The 21670-nt window shown below is 38.0% G+C and overlaps 1 pseudogene; it reads left to right on the plus strand.

Moving 5' to 3' along the window:
- Window positions 1-2187: 2187 nt before the first annotated feature.
- On the plus strand, window positions 2188-16083 carry LOC118617661 (annotated as a pseudogene).
- The last annotated feature ends 5587 nt before the right edge of the window (window positions 16084-21670 follow it).

Consider the following 21670-nt stretch of genomic DNA (forward strand, 5'->3'; position numbering starts at 1 on the left):
TCTAATGTTCTATGTCAATTATATCTCAATATAAAATAATAAAACATAAAGTTGGTTAATTGGGACCTGGAGGTTGTCAAAGAGCCAATAAGAGAAAATAGCTCTAAATATGAGTGGCTGAACATTGATGAGAAACTCAACTCAAAATTCGTATCTCATAGCAATATGTATTTTAAATAATTCTGGACAACAGTGTGGTGATTGCAGGGGGGAGGATAAGTGGAAGAGGGCATAGAAGGGATAAATGATAATAAAAATAAATGGATTAAAATAAAAAATGGATTTCTATGAATCATCATTTGATAAAATTTCAAACATCTAAAAAAGGTACAGTAGCCAGCAAAGTGCTTACTTTGCTGGTTAATTTATTCACTCACCTTTTTCTTTACTGCCTACTGAGGCCAGGCCTATATTTAGCACTAAGATATAAAATTGTTGAGCACATCAGAAGCAGACTGGACCCGTGCAGAATTTACTCTCCAAACCACTTAATGCCTTTCCCTAAGTAGGTATAATTCTGAGAGAACTTTGTCAAAAAGAAAGTTTATTTTACCTCTCTGAACACAAGTTCCAGAGTGGCTTACAGAACGCTTCATCTAGAAATTAAGCAATAATTTTGGGAAAATAAGTTGAGTAAAGAAATAGTAATTTTGAGGATGTTATATAAAATAGTTTTTTTTATTTAAAGTGCTATGTACACCTACACATAGAGCCTTTCTGAAATATGATGAACTAAGTAATTTAAATACAGCCTTTAAAAAGTATTTTTGTTGAGTCCATTTGTGACTGGTGTGTGCCAGTTATTCATCCTCTGCCCTCCTTAAAGGAGGACATGATGCTACAACAGAAAAACTTAGCATTTAAAATAAAGCCAGTGCCGCCTAGCTGGTGAGGCTCAGAGGTTGAGCATCGACCCATGCACAAAGAGGTCACTGGTTTGATTCCCGGTCAGGGCACATGCCCAGGTTGTGGGCCAAATCCCCAGTGGGGGGCATGCAGGAAGCAGCCAATCGATGTTCTTTCTCATCGATGTTTCTATCTCTCACCCTCTCCCTTCCCCTCTCTCTCTAATATCAATAAAGAAAAAATATATGTATATAAAGACACCAGTGCCAATGTTAACCAGAGTTTAACGTACTAAAAATATTTGCTTGACTGAATCACCATAATATTACATGTGATACTTCACATAAAACAGGCAAAATTATTGCCAAATAAATGAATGGATATGGATTGAATAAGAACAAAGGTCTAGAGACATAACTGTACTTATGTACATTTTGGTACATTTGTACTGGTATATTTCTCATCTCTAAAATATAGAAGCACAGTTAATTTTTATATCTTGATTTTGTATCCTAAGACCTTGCTTAATTCACTTATTAGTTCTGATAACTTTTAGTGTATGATTTATAATTTTCTACATAGATAATCATTGTATTCAATTATATTAAACTGAATAGAAAAGAAAAAAAAGAAACCTAACCACATATCACATTGGTAACATTACCAAAAGAATGAATTTTTAGCAACTTTATTGAGTACTTAACTCAAGTGGAAGAATTTAAGGTAGAAAATATTAAAAACAAATTTGATTATCCCGGGGTAATTTTATTGATAGTAGGAATATTATTATTGAAATAATGAGATAATTTATTGTATTTTAGTGTAAAGTGAAGATGAAATAATATTAGCAAAAAAAAAATCATGATAATAAAGATATACAACTAATGAGTGTTGAAGTAAATGCAAATCCAAGCTGTCTTGCTCCAAAGACATTGGAGGGTGAGAAAAGACATAATTCTACATTGAAGAAATAGATTCTGCATTAGTAATAAGAAACTATTATGGTAGAAAAAGATAATTAAGTCTGTGCCTTTGGTAAGTTAGTTCATCTTTCTGTGCTGCACTTTCCTTTTTTTTAATATGTAGATGGTATCAATTAATCAATGCTTGTGAGGAGAATTAAGTGAGAAAGCCAAATAATATCATTAAAATTAGATTTAATTATTATTTTTTCTACTGATCAGTTTCCTTACACGAAGAAAGCAAGACTGCTAGAGTGTTCTTTAAAGAAAAGACCTCTAGAACCCCTTGAATGGTGAGAACATAATCCCTAGGGGTCAAATGGGAGGTTCAATGACAAGGGCAACAGATTCAATCCATTTCAGGGAAGAAACCGTCCTCATGGAGAGCACCACAAACAAGAAATTACAGAATGTTCCAACAGGTATAATCCAGGATGGAACAGGTAGACAGACCCTTCAGTCAGGTTGCTGGAATGCAAGTAAGATAGACTTGGCATTCGTTTACTATTATTTACTTAACCTTGAACTTGTACTCACATGATTATGTCTTGGTAGGCAGTGAAATTTAAATCTTATTATGCCAACCCTAAAACTAAACTAAGTGAGCAACTCTGCGTTCAAATATTAAATGAAGCTTCCTTGGTGGGGGGCGGGGTGGGGACCGAAGCATGCTGGCTAAGTGCACTATGCTGAAACAGTAGTAAGTTCCCTGTTTCTGAAGCCAGAGGGGCAGAGGACCACATCATGGGAAGAAAATCCCTGTACCTTCTGGTCGTGAGTTCCTTTTAGCATATTATGTTTACTTGCCTCTGCCAAATGATTTTGCGGAGCCACGGAGAACATGATTGAACACATATGAAAACTATAGTACATTTGGTAAGTTTGGAGTTTTATGGATTTACATGTGCACATGCAAGCCCCTTTTTGACCTGGAGAATTCATTTTTCTAGGATTTTGTTTCTTTCGTGGGTTTCTTTTTTTTATGATCTATTGGTTGATTGATTTATTCACCTTTTATAAACAAATCCTGTATCTTTTATCTATTTACTCTTTAGAAACATTGTTGCTTTGTTTGCTTGGTTTCCAGTTTCTTTATCTGAACCATGTTAAAAATAAGAAAATAAGGGAGGAGGCATTTGAGTAGCTTTTACTAAATATGCTTTGTCTAGGTAGTATTAATGTCATGAGAGTGATGTTCATTTGAAATTAAATACTGGTTGCCATCTTAGGTGTTGTTCAGTTTTTAATTCACCAGAAAATCAGAGACTTTTATGCAATCATTTTAGAATCCAGAGTATAGACTAAGAACATGTAAGTAGGTTCTCAAGGAAATACTCTGTAAGCCTACTGGTTGGCAGGGGTTAATGATGAGAGGCATGATGTACAGATATGGAAGAGGGGGAGGGGGAGACCCTCCGGTGTCATGGCAACTGCCTGCCTGCCTATGGCTCTGGTGCTAGCCAGCAAAAAGTAAGATGTGACACTCTGGCTTCTTGGGGAAGTTTTTCTATTCCTTCTTTATTTAAAAAAATCTCTCTCTCTCTCTCTCTCTCTCTCTCTCTCTCTCTCTATATATATATATATACACATATATATATATATATATATAATCTTTCTAGAAGATAAAACATTAACAGATAGATGTTGTAACTCCCAGGTTGATCTTTTATTTCTCATTTACTCAACAAGTGAACTCTCTAGCAAATCCTATCAGGTAAAGAAAGAGTCTATTCTCACAGAACTTACTTTCTAGGGGTGGAGAAAAAAACCAATTAGAATCCAATGGATGATGAGAAGTAGCTTTAAGGAGATAAGCAGGAGGAAAAGAAATTTGGGCCAATGATAGGGGCAGAGTGGCTGTGTGTAAGGTCAGAGAACACATCTTGGAAGGAGAAACACCTGCTTAGAGACCAGACCAGAAAAAGGAACCAACCAGACTAGATATTGAGGGGCAAGTTTCCCAGCAGAGTCAGGAGCAAGTGCAATGCCCCACCTACAAAATTTTCATAAATTCAAGGAATCATGTGAATCATTGGGATTCGTAGGGGAGGAGTTGTAATTCAGTTGGGAGAGGTCAGATGTCATATCACACCATGTTCTGTGAGCAATGGCCTCAAGTTTTGATTTAATGCTATGTGTAATGTAGACCTAGCATAGTTCAAGAAGTAGAACTTTTTGTTTTTTGCTCTTCTTTGCACTTTTTGCTTATAATTTGTGAGAAGTCCTTGATTAATTTTTTTAGTCCTTCTATTAATTACTTTTTAAAAATTTATTTAAGCAGCTATATTTCTGTACTATTTTTTTTTTTAACTTTTCTTCTTCTCTGGCATCCTTTTTACTCCTACAGCATATCCACCATTTATGAATGTAATAGATTTTCAAAGTTCTCAAAGGATAGACATTATAAAAACTGTTTTAAAGTCTTTTTTTATTCCTGGAAAATTTATATATATATATATTTTTGTGGTCAATTATTCTCTTGATTCATCTTGTTTTTCCTGACTAGTTTGGCTGGCTTCCTTCTCTGGCAATTCTTGAGTATCTGTTCACATCTTTTATTGAAAGAGTACGCTATGTCCATTAAATAAAAATCAAAGCACTGGATTTTGAATTCTGGTAAATATCACTTACTAAGCTGTGTGACTTTGGACTACTTATTTAATCTCTCTGGGTTTATTTTCCTCATATCTGAATATGATAATATTACCAATCTCATATGTATGTGAGTTGTTAATATTACTGAGATGAATATATATCAAGTGCTTCAGACACTGATCTATTGGAGGGTGAAAGTGTTAGCAGCAGTGTTAGACCTCGGTTCTTGAGTTCAGCAAAGAAAGAATTTAGAGTTAGGAACTGTAGCGCAAGAAGTTTATTTAGCCTTTTAGAAAGAAAGCTACAGAGGCAGAAGAAATGAGCCACCTGGGCTGTGTGGACTCAGGAAAAAAGTTATAGATGCAAAAGAAAAACCCTTAAAGCTTAGGTAAAAGAAAGCAAAGGGTACATGGTTGAGCAAAGGGTACAGGGAAGGTGCAGGCATGCTTCAGACAAAGAGAGAGTGTACCCCGAGTCCCTTGTGTTAAGGGTTTTTATCTGTGTTCTAAAGGCAGGAATTTGAGGAGAGGTCTCAAGGAAGGACCTAAGTAGAATATTTCTCAGCTTTCCAGGTGTGTCCTTTCAGGGTCACAGTCCCTACTGTTGATGCCGTTGCAATCAACCTAGTTATGAAAACAGGAAAGGTTCAGAGAGTAGGCCTAGTAGTGTAGGCATGTCACTTGTGCAGCTTTGCCAGGAAGCTGCAGTTTAACACTCCCCAGGAAGACACCGGTCTGTCCCCTATGGGGGAAAGAACTGAACAGGTTAGAGAAGAGACACCAGCCCAGTAATGTCTGGGTGAAATAAGGAAGGTACTTTCCTGTCAGTCACACCTGGGAACAGGTCCCTGGCCAGCGTATAAATGGCCACTGTAAGCAGGATGTTGCTTCATCTGGTTTTGCTGATTTTCTGGCCCTGGAGATGAAACACATCTGAGGCCTAGATGTTATCTCCAGTTTGACTAAAACTCTGTCTCTGTAGTCAATCAGAACCTCATCGTCCTGGGGGCTTAAAGCTTCAGGGAGTGGACATGCAAGGGAGAAGGAAGCAGGAAGCTCAGGATGCTGGAAGGGGCCAGTTTGAGTCAGCTATCTGTCACAGTTTCCCCATTTCACTTGCCAAGGAAATTCCCTAGCTTATTATCCAGCCTGGAAAGGACAGTTTGCAGTAGCAGGCTGGCCTTCCCTTGTTCTCCCACCCGCTGCTTAACGCCCACCCCCAACTCCCACCCCATGTACATCCAGATTTACAACCTTACATCCCTAGATCAACAAAAGCTTCCCCATTTGCAAACTAAACTAGTTTCTCGGCCTGGAAGGGTTTTTTCTTTCTTTGTGTTTAACCAAGTTCTTAAGGAAAAGTCTTACTTCCAAAACTCAGATAAAATTAAACTTCCTGTTTGAAACTCTCTTCCATTTGCTACTCCAGCAGACACCTGCTGTGTGCTCCCAAATTACTGTGTGCCAAGCTTTATGGCAGCATTTACATTTTTAACAGTTTACTTATCTGTCTTTCCAACTTAACTCTGAGGTTCTTGGAAAGAGCATTTCTCATGCTCTCATCCGTGTAACCCTGAAGCTTAGTAGAGAACCAACACATTTTTGTGGGATAAGTGTAATAAGTGGGGTGCCTTCTGCACCTCAACCTGTTGCTGGTGGAAGAGGAGCTCTTGGGGTACCACGACAAGAGTTTCTTGAGGCCCCATGGGAGGATAAGGAAAGCTTTATTGACTATGCAAGATTAAGAGGGTTCCCTTCCACGCTCCCATCTTCCTCCATCTTGTCATGGAAAAAGTCTAGCTGTGTCTTCAGCAGAGCTAAAATGAAAGCCACTGCCCAGAGACTTCACTCCATATTAAAGCACAGGCCAGTCCAGCATATGGCTAGCTTAGCATGTGTTCCCATTGTTTCCAGGGCCCTTTGGCTATGGAGCAAACACAGACAAGTGTGGGTCACGGAACCAGTGAGAAACAGGAGTGCTTAAGTAAGCAAGCAAGAGAGAGAAAACTCTTTGGGGATTATAATTAAGAGTTTAACCAATTACCTATTCAGGATTTCATGTGCTTGCAGTGGCTCTGACCCCTAGCCAATGATCTTTGTTCCCCAGGCTAGACTGACAGTCTAGCACCTTCCTTACATCACCCCAACTTCAGTACGCATGCAGCCATCTTATTTCCCCTTTGTTTGATCCCTTTCCCCAGTGATCTGCAAGGAATGGACAGGTGGTTCCCTGGAGAGTGTAAAGCTTGCAGCCTCCTGGTGAAGCTGCCCAGATGAGCATGTTTATGATGTCTGGCCTCCCCTTTGCTCTCTTCCTATATTAATATTAGCTAGCTAATTATGACAATAGCATAAGGACTAAATATGTACATAATCTCTGCACTTCTGGTTCTTCCAAAGTACTGAAGGGGATGTGTATGAATATTTAGTGCATTGCATTTGAACTTATTAAAAGGGTAATGTATTGAAGGGACCAAAATTCTGCCACTCTGAAGCTTCTTTTTGAGATAAGGATTTTAAGTTCTTTATTAAGAAACAAAAAGATTCAGGAAAAAATTTTGACCCTGCCCCCCTTTCCTGCCCAAGAGGTTCTGAAGGAGAAAACTCCTTCAGGAAGGAGATTTTAGGAGGTTCCTCTTAGCCTAACTTGAATTAAGTGTGGTAGACAGAGGGCTTCAGGAAGGTGCCTGTTAGCTTGACATCCTTTGTGTCCCATTGTTTCTGAGTTGCCAACAAGAATATGTTTCCTCAACTACCTGTTAATTGTCTATTCTCACTTCTGAAATCTGAAACCCTGTGCTCCCCCTACACTTGTCTCCTTTGTGCAAAACATCTTATATACCAATGTTGCCTCACTGTCTGGAATTTTCATGCTTATGTGACTTCTCCATGCACATACATTAAACTGTGATTTTTCTCCTGTTAATCTGTCTCAGTTAATTTGGTTATTAGCACAGACTAACAGAACATAGAAGGAGGGAGGGAAGGTATTAATATATATTTTAGCCCCCGCAGTGTACCTATATGTCCATAGATCTCTGACATTTGGAATTTGAATTCTGAGATGTTAGAGATTCATTTTTAAGCTGAATTTCTTGAGCTGCTAGGACTTAACAATTTTGTTGATTCCTTGACTATTTTTTTGAGTTTTAATAAAGTTCTACCAACCTCAGATGAAAATATCATTGTAACTGAGACAACTTTCAACCACACCCCTGTCCTTGTATATGTGCCAACGAGGAAGTCAGAGGCACTAAGAAGTGGTATGTTCTATAACCATGGTGGTGGCTGGTGTCATGGAAGTGCTGGTAAGTGAATGCTCTCACTGGAAAAGCATGCAACACTTTTATTAGAAAATAATGTCTTCATTAAATTTACAATGCACTTCTGTTTGGACACTAGTCTCTTTTGTCTTCTCTTGTTTTGTTCTCCTGGCAGCGTTTTACTTTTCCTTGAAGCTTTAAATGACTGTCTTTCATATATCCTTTTCTCATCAACTTGAACTGAGAAGACAAAAGTTTTCATATGTACTGCCAATACTCTAAGAGAACATGCTTTGTTACTTTTCCCTCTGACATTAGAGGGATATCTGATGTGTTAACTCATTTACTCACATATTTACTACCTCCTGACAATATTTTAGGAGATTACATTCTAATGGGAACAAACTTTAATCAGATGATAAACATGTAAATCATACAATGTGCTATATAGTGATAAATACAGAAAATAATAGACCAAGGTAATCAAGATTACGTATGTAGGTTGCAAATTTCACAACATACAGAATTATAATAGAAAGAGAAATATTTAGAAGTGCAGCACTGGAACATAGTTCCCAATGTGTGACTTTGAGAAAATCACCCAACTGCCCTGAGCCGAAGAGTGCTTGATATGCATCTGCTTACTTTAGATGAATGGGATATAGACCAACTGAGGGAATGCAGATTGGACTAAGGTGTAATTTAAGAACTCTGAGCTCCAGAGAGGAAGAATAAATTAGTCTAGACAACAAATAATACAGTCTAGAAATTAAGCAAATTTCTTAAGAAAGAGAAATTAATAAAAAGTACCAAATGGTATAGAGATACCGAAAAGTGAGAGGTGAGGAACTGAGAAGAAGGAATGCTGGCTTTAATGGGGCTTGGTTTTGGAAGGAATAAGCAAGTGAATTATAGATTGAAAGGAGAGTTAAGTAAGAGCATTTAAGTTCAATTGTTCTTTTCATGTGAGAGAGACATGAACAAGTTCATAGAACTAAAGGAAATGAAGGTAATTAATATGAATATGTTGGAGAAATAGATGGGCCAAATGTATTGACCGATGGAGGAACTCACTGAAAGAAACAAGAGGGAAGAATATTCAGAGCATTGGTAAAAAACAAAACAAAAACTGGGTATAGATAGGAGGATCGGAGAGGGCTAAGAAAAGCATCAAGGTTCCCTCCTGGACAGAAGAGGACAAAGCCAGGGCTCAGCTACACACATTTTTAGGATAGCAGTGCAGGTGCCAGGAAACGGGACAGTTGCTGCCTCATATTGTAAGGGAATGTTGTTCTATCCCACTTAGTTTCCGATGTTTTCTATTGTCTCAAGCAGATTTAGGTGGTTCTTCAGTGTTACCACAATTCTGTTTATATCTCCTTGGCTCAAACACCTGACAAACATTGATCAAATCAATGACTTGCCTTTTTGTTTTTGAATATCTATCACCTAAAAGAGCCAAATCAATATCTCTTCCAATAAGGGAGTTGGGGTTAGTCTTCTAGAAAATGAAACTAGCTGGGAGGAGCCAATGACCAAATGTGCAGGGCAAAAGATAAAAGAGACAAAGAGCAGTTAGGAGGTTCACTGAAAAACTCAAGTTCTACTGAGCTGTGGTTGAGAGGTGTTTTATGACTAAATCCAGCATGAAGTGTGTCACCCTGGTATTTCAATGCCAAGTGGCTGGAGTTTTACCAGAACATAAGACAAGCACAGTAGACGTTTTCATAAAGGAAACATCCTCCACTTTATTTGTCCATTCTCACCAATGTCCTATTTTCATTCCTTTTGTCTCAGCTTCACAACATCCTGTCAAGCTGGATGTCAGACTCAATGTAATTGTGCTCTCTGCTTTCATGTCCCCAGTAGGCACTTGAGGTTGAACTCCCTGACACTCTGTCCTGCCATTTCCATCATTGGCTCAGGTCAGTAACATTTAGAAATCTCTTTACAGTGAACATGAGGATAGAATTACATAGGGGCGTCTATCCATAGAAATCCCAATGTTCATACACAGCTGAATCTGTTCATCAGAGTTTGTAATCACTGCTATGCTCCAAAATTTGTGAACCACAGTTGAAAGGAAGTCTTGTAGACAGATAATATCTGACTCCTTTTTGTACTCTGATTAATAACACTATAAAAAGCATTTTTAAAATCCAGTCAGGATTCTCTAGGTTTATTTTGTCTCTCATTAATTAGGCTGATCCTTTTGATACCATTAGAACAACCTGGTTATTATTTAACAGGAAAGAAGCAAAAGGACAACTAGATAATATAGGCACGCCGTTTGTACAGCTTTGCCAGTAAGCTGCAGTTCGATTCCCCACAGACCTGTGGGGAAGGGACTGGACAAAGGCAGTTTAGATGCATGCCCAGTAAGGTCTGCCTGACATGGGAAGTGGTTACCTGTCAATCACACCTGGGAACAAGTCAGTGGCCACTGCAAGGGCGAGGAATCTGAAATGCTTAACTCCTGAGCAAAGGAAGTTCTCTCTCTCTCCCTCCCTCTCTCTCTCTTCTGCTGGTGTCTGACTCCTGGCTTGTGGGACCCTCATGCTCTGCCTTTGCCCATTTGGCCCACAGCCACGTGGGACCCACAGAATGAACGAATGGACTGGAATTGGCCTGATGCAACATCGGACCCAGCTCCACCATGGAACGGAAAGTCAGGACACTGGCCCTGCTTCTAGCTCTGCTGAGCCCTCAGCTCCCCTATTCCAGGACTGCACTAAGGGAAATGGGACTTTAGAAGCTGAAGGATAGAGCTCCACAAACATGAAAACCACTCATTCCACACTGAGAGTCTTAGAAAATCCCTTTTCTCAAGGTGTCACAAGAACCCCACTCCCACTAGTGATGAAGAAATTGGACCCACTCATTTCTCTGGCAACACTTTGTCTATTTGGAAATTACTAATGAATCACATTTAATAAATGTTTTTAATTCTCACACAAAGATATATATATGTGTGTGTGTATGTGTGTGTGTGTGTATGTATATATATATGTATATATACATACATATACACACATACATGTATTCTTTTATAGCAGAAAGAGAGAGAGAAACATCAATGTGAGACAAAAAGCTCAATTTGTTGCCTCCCCCAAGTGCCCCAACCAGGGATGCAACCCACAACTTAAGTACGTGCCCTGACTGGGAATCGAACCATCTCTTGGTGTACAGGACAATGCTCCAACCAGCTGTGCCACCTGACCAGGGCATGAATCACACATTTTTAAAAGATAAAATATACTTTAAAATTTTTATGCAAACACAGGCCATGCCTTTAAATATACTTATTTTATATTAAATATAAATGCCACCATAAAAATTAGACAATTTTGACTCTCTTGCAATTAAAATAGCTGGTAAGCACATGAAGAGATGCTCAAGATCATTACCAGCAGAGAAATGCAAATCAAACCACAATGAGAGACCACTTGACACCCATTAAAAAGACCATAATAAATAAATAGATAATAACAAGTATCGGTGAGGACATAGAGAAATTGAAACCCTTCATACTGCTGGAGGGAATGTCAAAAAGTGCAGCTACTCTGGAAACCATTTTGACAGTTCCTCAAAAGGTTAAACAGACTTAGCATATGACTCAGTATTTTCACTCCTAGGTATATACACAAGGAAAATAAAAACATATGCTTACTAAACATTGTATGTACATAGTAGTATTATTAATTAATTCCCCAAAACGGAAACAACCCAATACCCATTTACTGATGAAAGAAGAAATTAAATGTGGTATATCAATACAATTAAACATTGAATATTAATTTTTAATTAAAAGAAATGTGCCCAGCTGGTGTGGCTCAGTGGATTGAGCATCATCCCATGGACTGAGAGGTCTGGGTTCCGTTCCTGGTCAGAGCATATGCCTGGGTTGTGGGCTCAATCACCAGTAGGGGACGTGCCGATCGATGTTTCTCTCTTACATTGATGTTTCTATTTCTCTCTCTAAAAACAAGTCAATAAAAACATCAATTTTTTTTTTAAGTAGAAAGACATAAAATACTAAGAGTTGGTGAGGATATGCATCAGCGGGTACTTCCATAAATTCTGGTTCAAAAATAAGTTGGTACAACTACTTGGCAAAAATCTTTGACAATATTAAGTGAAGCTAAACATATAGTATAACTCTGTGACCATCAACAACACATACAGGTATATATCAACAGAAATACATGCACATAGTCATTAATAAACAGGAACTAGAAGAGTCAGTTTGTGAAAGCCAAAGACTGCAAACAACTCAAAGGCCCATCAACATTTTAACGGATAAATAAAATGTACTTTACAGGAAGACAGAAGCACAGAGCAAAGGGAATGAAACTCAAGGGTTCCCTTTCTCCACAACCTCTCCAACATTTATTACTTGTCTTGTCAATAATAGTTGTTCTAACAAGTGTTAGCTGGCATCTCATTGTAATTTTGATTATCATTTCCCTAATAGCTAGTGAAGTGGAACATCATTTTATATACCTGTTGGCCATTTGAATGTTTTCTTTGAAAAGGTGTCTGTTCAAGCCCTCTGCCCATTTTTTATTGGATTTTTATATTTTTTGGATATTAACCCCTTGTCAGAACTGTTGTTTGAAAATATAATCTCTCATTCCCTTGGTGGCCTTTTTGTTGTTGTTAGTTTCTTTTGCTGTGCAGAAGTTTTTTGGTTTTATATAGTCCCATTCATTTATTTTTGCCTTTACTTCTTTTGCCTTTGGGGTCAAAGTCATAAGATGTTCTCTACAACCAAGATCCATAAATTTAGTATCTATGTTTTCTTCTATGTACTTTATTGTTTCAGATCTTTTTTTTTTTTTTTTTTTTTTTTTATCCTCACCCGAGGATATTTTTCCATTTTTTGTACAGATAGAGTGGGAGGGAGAGAGAGGAAGGGAGAGAGAGAGAGAGAAACATCGACGTGAAGGGACACATCGAGTGGCTGCCACCCGCATGACCAACCAGGGCCAGGGACAAACTGCAACCGAAGTACGTGCCCTTAGTGGGAACCGAACCCGGGTCTCTCCGGACCGCAGGCCGAAGCTTTAACCGCTGAACCAAACTGGCCAGGGCTCAGATCTTATATGTAAGTCTTTAATCCATTCTGAAGTAATTTTTGTATATGAGGACAAACTGTAATCTAGTTCTTCTTTTTCATGTGGCTTTCCAATTTTCCCAGCACCATTTATTTATTTATTTATTTTTTTAATCCTCACCCGAGGACATTTTTCCATTTTTTGTTCAGATAGAGCAGGAGGGAGAGAGAGGAAGAGAGAGAGAGAGAAACATCGATGTGAAAGGGACACATCGAGTGGCTGCCACCCGCACGACCAACCAGGGCCGGGGACAAACTGCAACCGAGGTACATGCCCTTAGCGGGAACCGAACCCGGGTCTCTCTGTACCGCAGGCCGACGCTCTAACCGCTGAGCCAAACCGGCCAGGGCTCCCAGCACCATTTATTAAAGAGGCTTTCTATGCTCCATTATGTGCTTTTTTTGGATCCTTCATCAAAAATGATTTGCATAGCCCTGGCCAGTTTGGCTCAGCGGTTAGAGCGTCGGCCTGCAGTCCGGAGAGGCCCGGGTTCGGTTCCCGCTAAGGGCACGTACTTCGGTTGCAATTTGTCCCCGGCCCTGGTTGGTTGTGCGGGTGGCAGCCACTCGATGTGTCCCTTCACGTCGATGTTTCTCTCTCTCTCTCCCTTCCTCTCTCTCCCTCCCACTCTATCTGTAAAAAAAAAAAAAAAAAAGGAAAAAAAAAATGATTTGCATATATATATATGGTTTTATTTCTGGGCTTTCAATTCTGTTCCATTGATCTGTGTGTCAAAAGGGGAAAATGTTATTGTTAGACTTTATTCCAATCACAATATAGAACAGAAATTTGATACTTCCCAGAGAGTATTTCTGAGCATTGCTATAGGTTTCATGATATAGTAGAAAAAGCACTAGATTAGACATCAGGAGACATGGATATTCTTTAGATGTAGTAATTTCTAATGTGATCTTTGCCAGTTTACTTTATCTCTCTAAGTACCCATTTCTTCATCTATGAGACAAATGAACATCACAATATGCAAAATATTTGAGATACATCCAATAACATCTGTATATTTATGTAGAAGTTATATACATTTTGTACAGTATACTATATGTTGTTCTTTGAAAACATATAAAACTACATTTTATTGTATATGTTTTCAAAAATAAAAGTACATTTTCTAATTTTATTCTAACTTTGGTCATTTTTTTGGCTTCCTCTGATATTTGTGCACCTCTCTTTGCAGACCACTAACCTTTACAAATATTAGTACTTAGGCCTGAATAGGAAAGAGTGATTTGAATAGAATGTTTCTCAAAGAAAATCTGCCAAAATCACATAGAATAGTATGTCACTTTAGTACCAAAGTCAAGTCGGAAATCCCTGTTAAATGATCCTTCCTCTCCATAGTAAAGCCTACTGGTATACTAGTATATTTAATACATGTTTAACACTAACAAAAGAGTAAAACGTTCAAATTTGTGCAGTTCTTTTGGCTGTTATTCTTGGTAAAAAGGATAGGACATTAACTTTCTAATTATTGCTTAGATTTTTTTTCATTTTTCATGAGAAGTATTGAACAGATGACTTTCCTTAAATTAGGAGTATCCTTTTTATCAAAAAACTAAAAGTAGAACTACCATATGTCCCAGAAATTCCACTTCTGGGATTTATCCTAAGAAAACAAAAATACTAATTCAAAAAGATATATGCAGCTTTATTTATAATAGTCAAGATAATGGAAGCAACCTAAATGTCCATCAACAGATGAATGATAAATAAAGATGTGATGTGTACACACACATGTGCACACACAATGGATTATTACTCAGCCATAAAAAATAAAATAAAATCTTGCCATTTGTGATGACAAGATGGATCTAGAGGTTGTTACACAAAGTAAAAGTGACATAACTCAATCTAAGAAAGACAAATACAATATGCTTTGCTTACATGTGGACTTTAAAAAACAAAACTAAATACAACAGAAATAGATTCAAAGATACAGAGAACAAACTGATAGTTGCCAGAGGAAGGGGGTGTGGGTGGATGTGCGAAGGGGAATAAGTGGTACAAACTTACAGTTATAAAATAAACAGTCGCCCTGGCCGGTTTGGCTCAGTGGTTAGAGCGTCGGCCTGCGGTACGGAGAGACCCGGGTTCGGTTCCCGCTAAGGGCACGTACTTCGGTTGCAGTTTGTCCCCGGCCCTGGTTGGTCGTGCAGGTGGCAGCCACTCAATGTGTCCCTTTCACGTCAATGTTTTTCTCTCTCTCTCTTCCTCTCTCTCCCTCCCACTCTATCTGTACAAACAATTAAAAGATGTCCTCAGGTGAGGATAAAAAAAATAAAATAAACAGTCATAGGTATAATATATAGCATAGGGGATATAGCCAATAATATCATAATAATGTATGGTGACAGATCAATATTAGATTTATAATCACTTGTAAGATATATAAAGGTTGAATAATTATGTTGTACACCTGAAATTCATACAATATGGTATGTGACCTATCCTTTAATTGTTTAAAATATCCTTTAATTGAAGACTATCTAGTTCAAGAAGCCCATTTTGAATATTTAAAAGTTTGTTGAGATGGTATATTTCAATTACCATCATTACTGAACACCTTCTTGATTACCATCAAGACTTCATTACTGAAGTCTTTCTGAGAGTATGAATTTACATATAGTTTATTTTGTTAGTTACCTTATTGTTTTAAAATGACAATATTTTGTGGAAGTAATCTTAATTATTTCTCATCTTTTTGATGACCGAGATGTCAAGATTAAGCTCAAGCCCAAGTCTTTAATTTATCCCAACCCTCAGACTCTTGAAGACACACCATCATGTCGAGAATATCCGCATTTTCCACCTCTGTTCAGACCAGTCATCATCAGGCACTGTAGTGAATATTTTTACAACAGAGAAATCACTTGAGAAAGCCCTGCTTCCTCACCAACATATACCTGTGGAGTCAAATCATCTATTCAAATTGGAGTTCCTTGCTCCCTGAGAGGTTTTCTATTGAAGAACATGTTTATAATAATCCAATTTACGGTAGTTCTGAGCTATCAGGAAATATCCAGGTTTCCTGAATGTGAGAGCAGCCCCCCTCTTGGATGATGACAAAAACATGTGTAGTTTACCTCAGACCCATGTAATCACCTGTCAATATGATGTCTTAAGAGATGATGGAATTATGTACATCACTCGACATTGAAATGCTTGAGTTCCAGTGACTCATAACCACATTGAAGATGGATTCTATGGATCATTTCTTTTTCTGGAATTTAAAGTTAGTTACAGGATGATAAATCAATATATTAGTTGGCTAAGTGAATATATTTAGTAAAATGTATATCAATGGTATATTTTTAAAATAAAATAAATCTCAAACGCTGGCCACTTTTGCTCAGTGGTTAGAGTGTTGGCCTGCGGACCAGAGAGACCAGGGTTTGGTCCCCGCTAAGGGCACACACCTCCATTGCAGTTTGTCCCCAGCCCTGGTTGGGTCGTGTGGGTGACAACCACTGGATGTGTCTCTCTCGTCAATGTTTCTTACTCCTTCTATCCATCCCTATCTGAAGATAAAAGTAAAAATGTCCTCAGGTGAGGATAAAAAAAAACAAAATAAAATAAAGTAAATCTCAAGACATCAGAAAAATCTTGATGTTAGAAACTGGCCTCTCTTGGAATGGTTTATGTAGGGCCACATGTAACATTATAATTCGTACTATGAATGGTCACTTTTATGCTTTTGTTCTTTTTATTTTATTTTTATTTTTTTAGTTGCCTGTGGTTTGGTCCTCACAGCATCTTACTGCTTTTGTTTTGTGTGTGTGTGTGTGTGCTTTTTTTTTTTATCCTCACCTGAGGACATTTTTCCAATTTTTATTCAGATAGAGTGGGAGGGGGAGAGAAGAAGAGAGAGAGAGAAACATCAACGTGAAAGGGACACATCGAGTGGCTGCCTCCCACACGACCCAACCAGGGTTGGGGACAAACCGCAATCGAGGTATGTGCCCTCAGCGGGAACCGAACCTGGGACTCTCTGGACCACAGGCCAATGCTCTCTCTAACCGCTGAGCCAAGCCGGCCAGGGCTGCTTTTCTTCCTTTACTCTGAGGAATTTCATTCAATTTTCCACACTGTGTATCTGCTAGTTTTGTAAGATTTTTTCCTCTTAACATTGTTAATCTTTCATCTTAAAATATTTTATTTTCTTGTATACTCTCTTTTATTGAGTTTGCTATTATTTACAATTACAGGAAAATAAATGCAAGCAAATATTGCTTGTCTAAGGAATGTCAAGATTTTAATCAATGTACATTTAGGTTTGAAATACTCCTAATCACTGATTTAAGTGGCAACTCTTTTCAAAAGTGATTGCTTCACTATGAAGTTATTTCAACTGTTCCCCTGAATATTCTACCTAGCAGAAATGCAGAGTGGTGAAAGATGAGTTACATTTCAGGTTTCCATTTCATCAGGAAATCAGTAGCTGGCCCAGAAACTTCAACCAATAGATTTCATGTTTCATTTTCTAGGACTATGTCACCAGGAATTTTTCAAAATGTGAGTTTTGTAATTGGACAAATTATATTATTGTATGCTGAGGAATAAGTAAATAATAGACAACTAGGAGAACATGCCACACACACACACACATGCACACACATGCACACACACACACACTAAATTGTTAAAAACAACTGTGGAACAATTTTCTGAGTAAATAAGAGGAGTTGAGGGTTCATATTAAATTTAATGAATATATATATACTTGCTCTGTGGTCTCAACTTGGTCATCTCTTTGCCATGCACAAATAAAAGAATGTGTTGATATCTTTGAAATAAACTCTTGAATTTACCCATTTCTGGTACTTGCTATTATTTCATTGATTCTTCCTCAAGGCAATAACACTAATGTGAATCCTTACAAATAAAACATCTTTTTGACCAGAGAGCTGAGTACTCAAATATTATCTGTGATATTTTCATATTAAGCAAATACTCTCTTTGACAATTAGAGTCATGGAGGTATAAATAGACAAGAGATGTGGGCCAGAGAGTTAATTTATTGAAATTTGTGAAACTAACATTCTGAGAGTTTCACTATATTGTGTTAAGAATGATAACATTTTCAGATCAGTCTAATTTCAAAATAAGGTGATCCCTTTCGGGGGAATAAATAAAAAACAAACAAACAGAAAAAACCCTGGAAAATTCCAGTGATCCAGCAATTTCCCTTCCAGATATTTTCTCAAAACAAAACAGGTTCATTAAAAACAAAAACAAAAAAACCATAATACTGGTGCAGATATGTTTATTTGAATTTTATTCACATCAGCAAAGAAATGGGGGTGGGGATTTGTCTTTCCCTTGTCTTACCTGTCCAACAACTGAAATTAGTACTTGTAGACACTGCTTCCCTTAATTTTTCTGATAACTCAAGAGCTGGACATGAGGTAGGGCTCTACTTACTGCTCCTTACAGATCATTCCCTCCAACTCCAGCCTTGTTCAGAGGTCAACAAACCTCAGTCTGGGAGCCAAATCCCTTCTGTTGTCTGTTTTTGTACAACTCTGAATGAAGAATGATTTGTACATAATAAAGCATTGTAGGAGGAAGAAGAAGAAGAAAAATAAAAGAATTTGGAGAAGGACATATATGACTGGCAAAGGTCTAAACTATTTATCATCTGACACTTTATAAGAAAAGATTGCAACAGACCTTACCACCACAATCCTTCTTTCTCTTTGCAGTCATCTGCTGAGACTTGGGTTACTTCACCTCATGTTTCAAAAGACGTGTTCTTTGAGTTAACTGACATCATCTCAGGAGTTCATTGGTTATCTCAATAATTTTTTAAAATATTTTTTCTTTATTGATTTTAGAGAGAAAGGGAGGAAGAGGAAGAGAGAGATAGAAAAATCCATGAGAAAGTACATCAATTGGCTGTCTCCTGCATGACCTCAACTCGGATCAGGCCCACAACCTGGGCATGTGCCCTGACTGGGAATCGAACCGGCGACCTCTTGGTGCATGGGTGGATGCTCAACCAGTGAGCCACATGAGCCAGGCTCAGTATTCTTTTCAGTTGATCTTGTAAGCATCTAAGATTCCCAACTATTTGGCACACTCTCTTTCAATGATCTTGTTCTGTCTTAGAATAAAACGTTCTCAAGATCATGACCTAGAATATGTTATGACCAACAACCATGAACCCTCTGTAATCTCAATACCAAACACTCCAGCTCATTCTTGCTTTGTCCCCAAGTTCAATAAAATTTGAAATTTTATTTGAAACATATGGGACTTAAGGTTCATTGATTATACCAACATCTCACTCTTCCTCACTTCTGATATATGATTTCTCCTCCTCCTCACCTGAAGTATGTTGTATGGTTAGTTAGAGCAATCCTCTCTTGCATACACCATCAATTCCTTTGACTCCCTACTTTCCATGTTTGTCATAACCGCAATCTAAATAAATCCATCTTTCTGCCTACTCTGCACATCTACCTGTTCAGATAAACCCATGAAACTGATGAACAATAAAGAAGCATGCTAAGATTTCCCACTTAAGTCAAGACTGCAAACTTCACTTGTTCCCTTGATGGTTTTCAGTAATCATACTACAATTTCCCCATCAATTGAACATTTTTTTCTCCTTAATTGCTCAACTCTTCTCCACCACCTCCCCAAGTCTTTTTCTCATCTGATGACTTTGCTTTTTATTTCAATGAAAAAAACAAACAATTCTGACAAATGTCTAAACATTCTTACCCCAGGTTGACCCAAACACTGGCATCATCATCCACGTAGTCTCTCTCTCTTCCTGTCAGTATAGATGAACTAAGGATTTCCACTCCCTCGTAAGGATCATTTCCCTCTGTGTGCACTTGGTCCCATCTCCTATGGATTCCCAAGAACTTTATTCCAGGAGTTCTCCCCTTTCAATTCTGCACCATCAATTTCTCCCTTTCTACTGGCCCATTCCCATTAACAGGCAAATCTATTTCTTTTTCACATCTTAAAAAACGAAGAGCAAACGAAATGCAACAAAACGTTCTTGATATCCTTCTCCTTCCAGATGACTCCCTAGAGTGCTCTATACTCTCTCACTGCATTCTTTTTTACATCTACTCCAATTAGTCCTTTTTGTTCATAAATTACCAGTATTGTCTTGTCGAGGATAATCATGATTTCTATATTATTAAATTCAACCAGTCACTCTTTCTTTAAAATGCTTTATTCACTTGGCTGTAAGTCATCAAATAGTCTTAGACTCCTACCTAAATCGCAGTGGCTGTGTCTGCCTTTGAACTGCTCTCAGGGAAGTGCTTTTCGTCTCACGACTTGCACTTGGACTTCATCTGCCCTTCCCTGGTGATGCTTTACGTGGCCGGTGTGCTGAAAACCTCAACTCGCGTCTCTGGCCTGGATTTCCTGTTCCAGGTGAGTAGACATTCCCCTGCCTGCTTGACAACATACGGATGTATAAAAGTACCTGGATTTTAAATTTCTGATTTTTCACATGAAATAACCACTAATCATAGGTTATCTCATTTTAGTAAATGGAAACTCCAAAATTCCTCCTGTTTGGCTCAGGTCAAAAGAATATTAAAGTCAAACTTGATTGCTTTCTTTCTGTTATGTATCAGTGCACTATCAAATCCTTTTGGTGGTATCTTCTAGGTATTTGGAGGACTCAGCCACTTCCTAACACAGCCAGTGTTAATACCCCCTATGATGCAACAATTTGCACTTTTATAATTTCTATAGCATCTCAATGGTTCCCTCTGCCTTTACTCTGTCCCCTTAGATACTACATTTAATATACAAACAAGAGGATCTTTTTGAGAAGACAAAACATGTCATTACTCTGCTCAAAATCTCCCAAAGGCGTCTCATCTCGGGCTGCTTGTAAGGTAAATATAATGACTGAAAGCGGGTATTTTAGGATGGCCTACTATGTCACACACATTATCTAGGCTACAATTTATCCCTACTTTCAGTTCCTATTATGCTTGCTTTCTATACTCCAACTGCTCTGAACTCTCTGATGTTTCTCAAATTCCAGTCTCGGACTGTTCTTTTGTCTTCGACATTCCTCTCCCTTTCCCTTAGATATTTACCTCCTCCAACACCACTTTCTCATAAAAGCCTTTCCTCATCACTCTATTTAAAATTATATCCAACCACGGTGCCTGATCTGTTCTTCAAATAGATCAAACTTAATCCCACCTGATTGCTTCATAGCGTTTATTACTTTCTGAAATTATCTTGTCCCTTTATTCATTCAGATTAGTGTCACTGGTTTTTATTGTTTGCATATTGTGACATTTCTTTACAAAGAATAACTAACCACTTTTATCTATTCTTTAATTACTCTGTAACTAAAAAAAGAGAGTGTCAGATCCATTAGCTAATCATCAATATTCTCATCAATATTCTCTTTTCACATCAATATTCCCATTTACAAATGAGAAAACCAAGCAGGCAATTCAATAAACAAAAAGAAAAAAGTTAATAAAAATATCATTGCTGGAAATTTCAGATGTCTTTCACAAATTGGCCTCAATGATGGACAGATTTTACATAGTGACTGAATTATTACTATAATAATGGCAAAGGCTGGGCTAGGTGTTAGAAATGGTGCCCTGGCCGGCAGTCATAGTGTACTCTGGCGTTCCGGTCTCCACTCATGGGAACCCCGTGCCCATCTGTTCTCTTAGCTATTTCCAAAGAGCCACCAAGGACCGTTCTCAGAAGTAAAGCTTTATGCAGGGGATTCAAGGTGCCATATAACCTGTTAGTGCACTGACACATTTTAACATTTTGGAAGGAGCAGAGAAAATGTATACTACGTTGTTAGAGAAAAATAGAATTAAGCTGTTTCTTCCCATGAGATTTCACTGGGCAGAGGGTTA

The sequence above is a fragment of the Molossus molossus genome, unplaced genomic scaffold (assembly GCF_014108415.1).
Source record: "Molossus molossus isolate mMolMol1 unplaced genomic scaffold, mMolMol1.p scaffold_m16_p_5, whole genome shotgun sequence".
Taxonomy (NCBI): domain Eukaryota; kingdom Metazoa; phylum Chordata; class Mammalia; order Chiroptera; family Molossidae; genus Molossus; species Molossus molossus.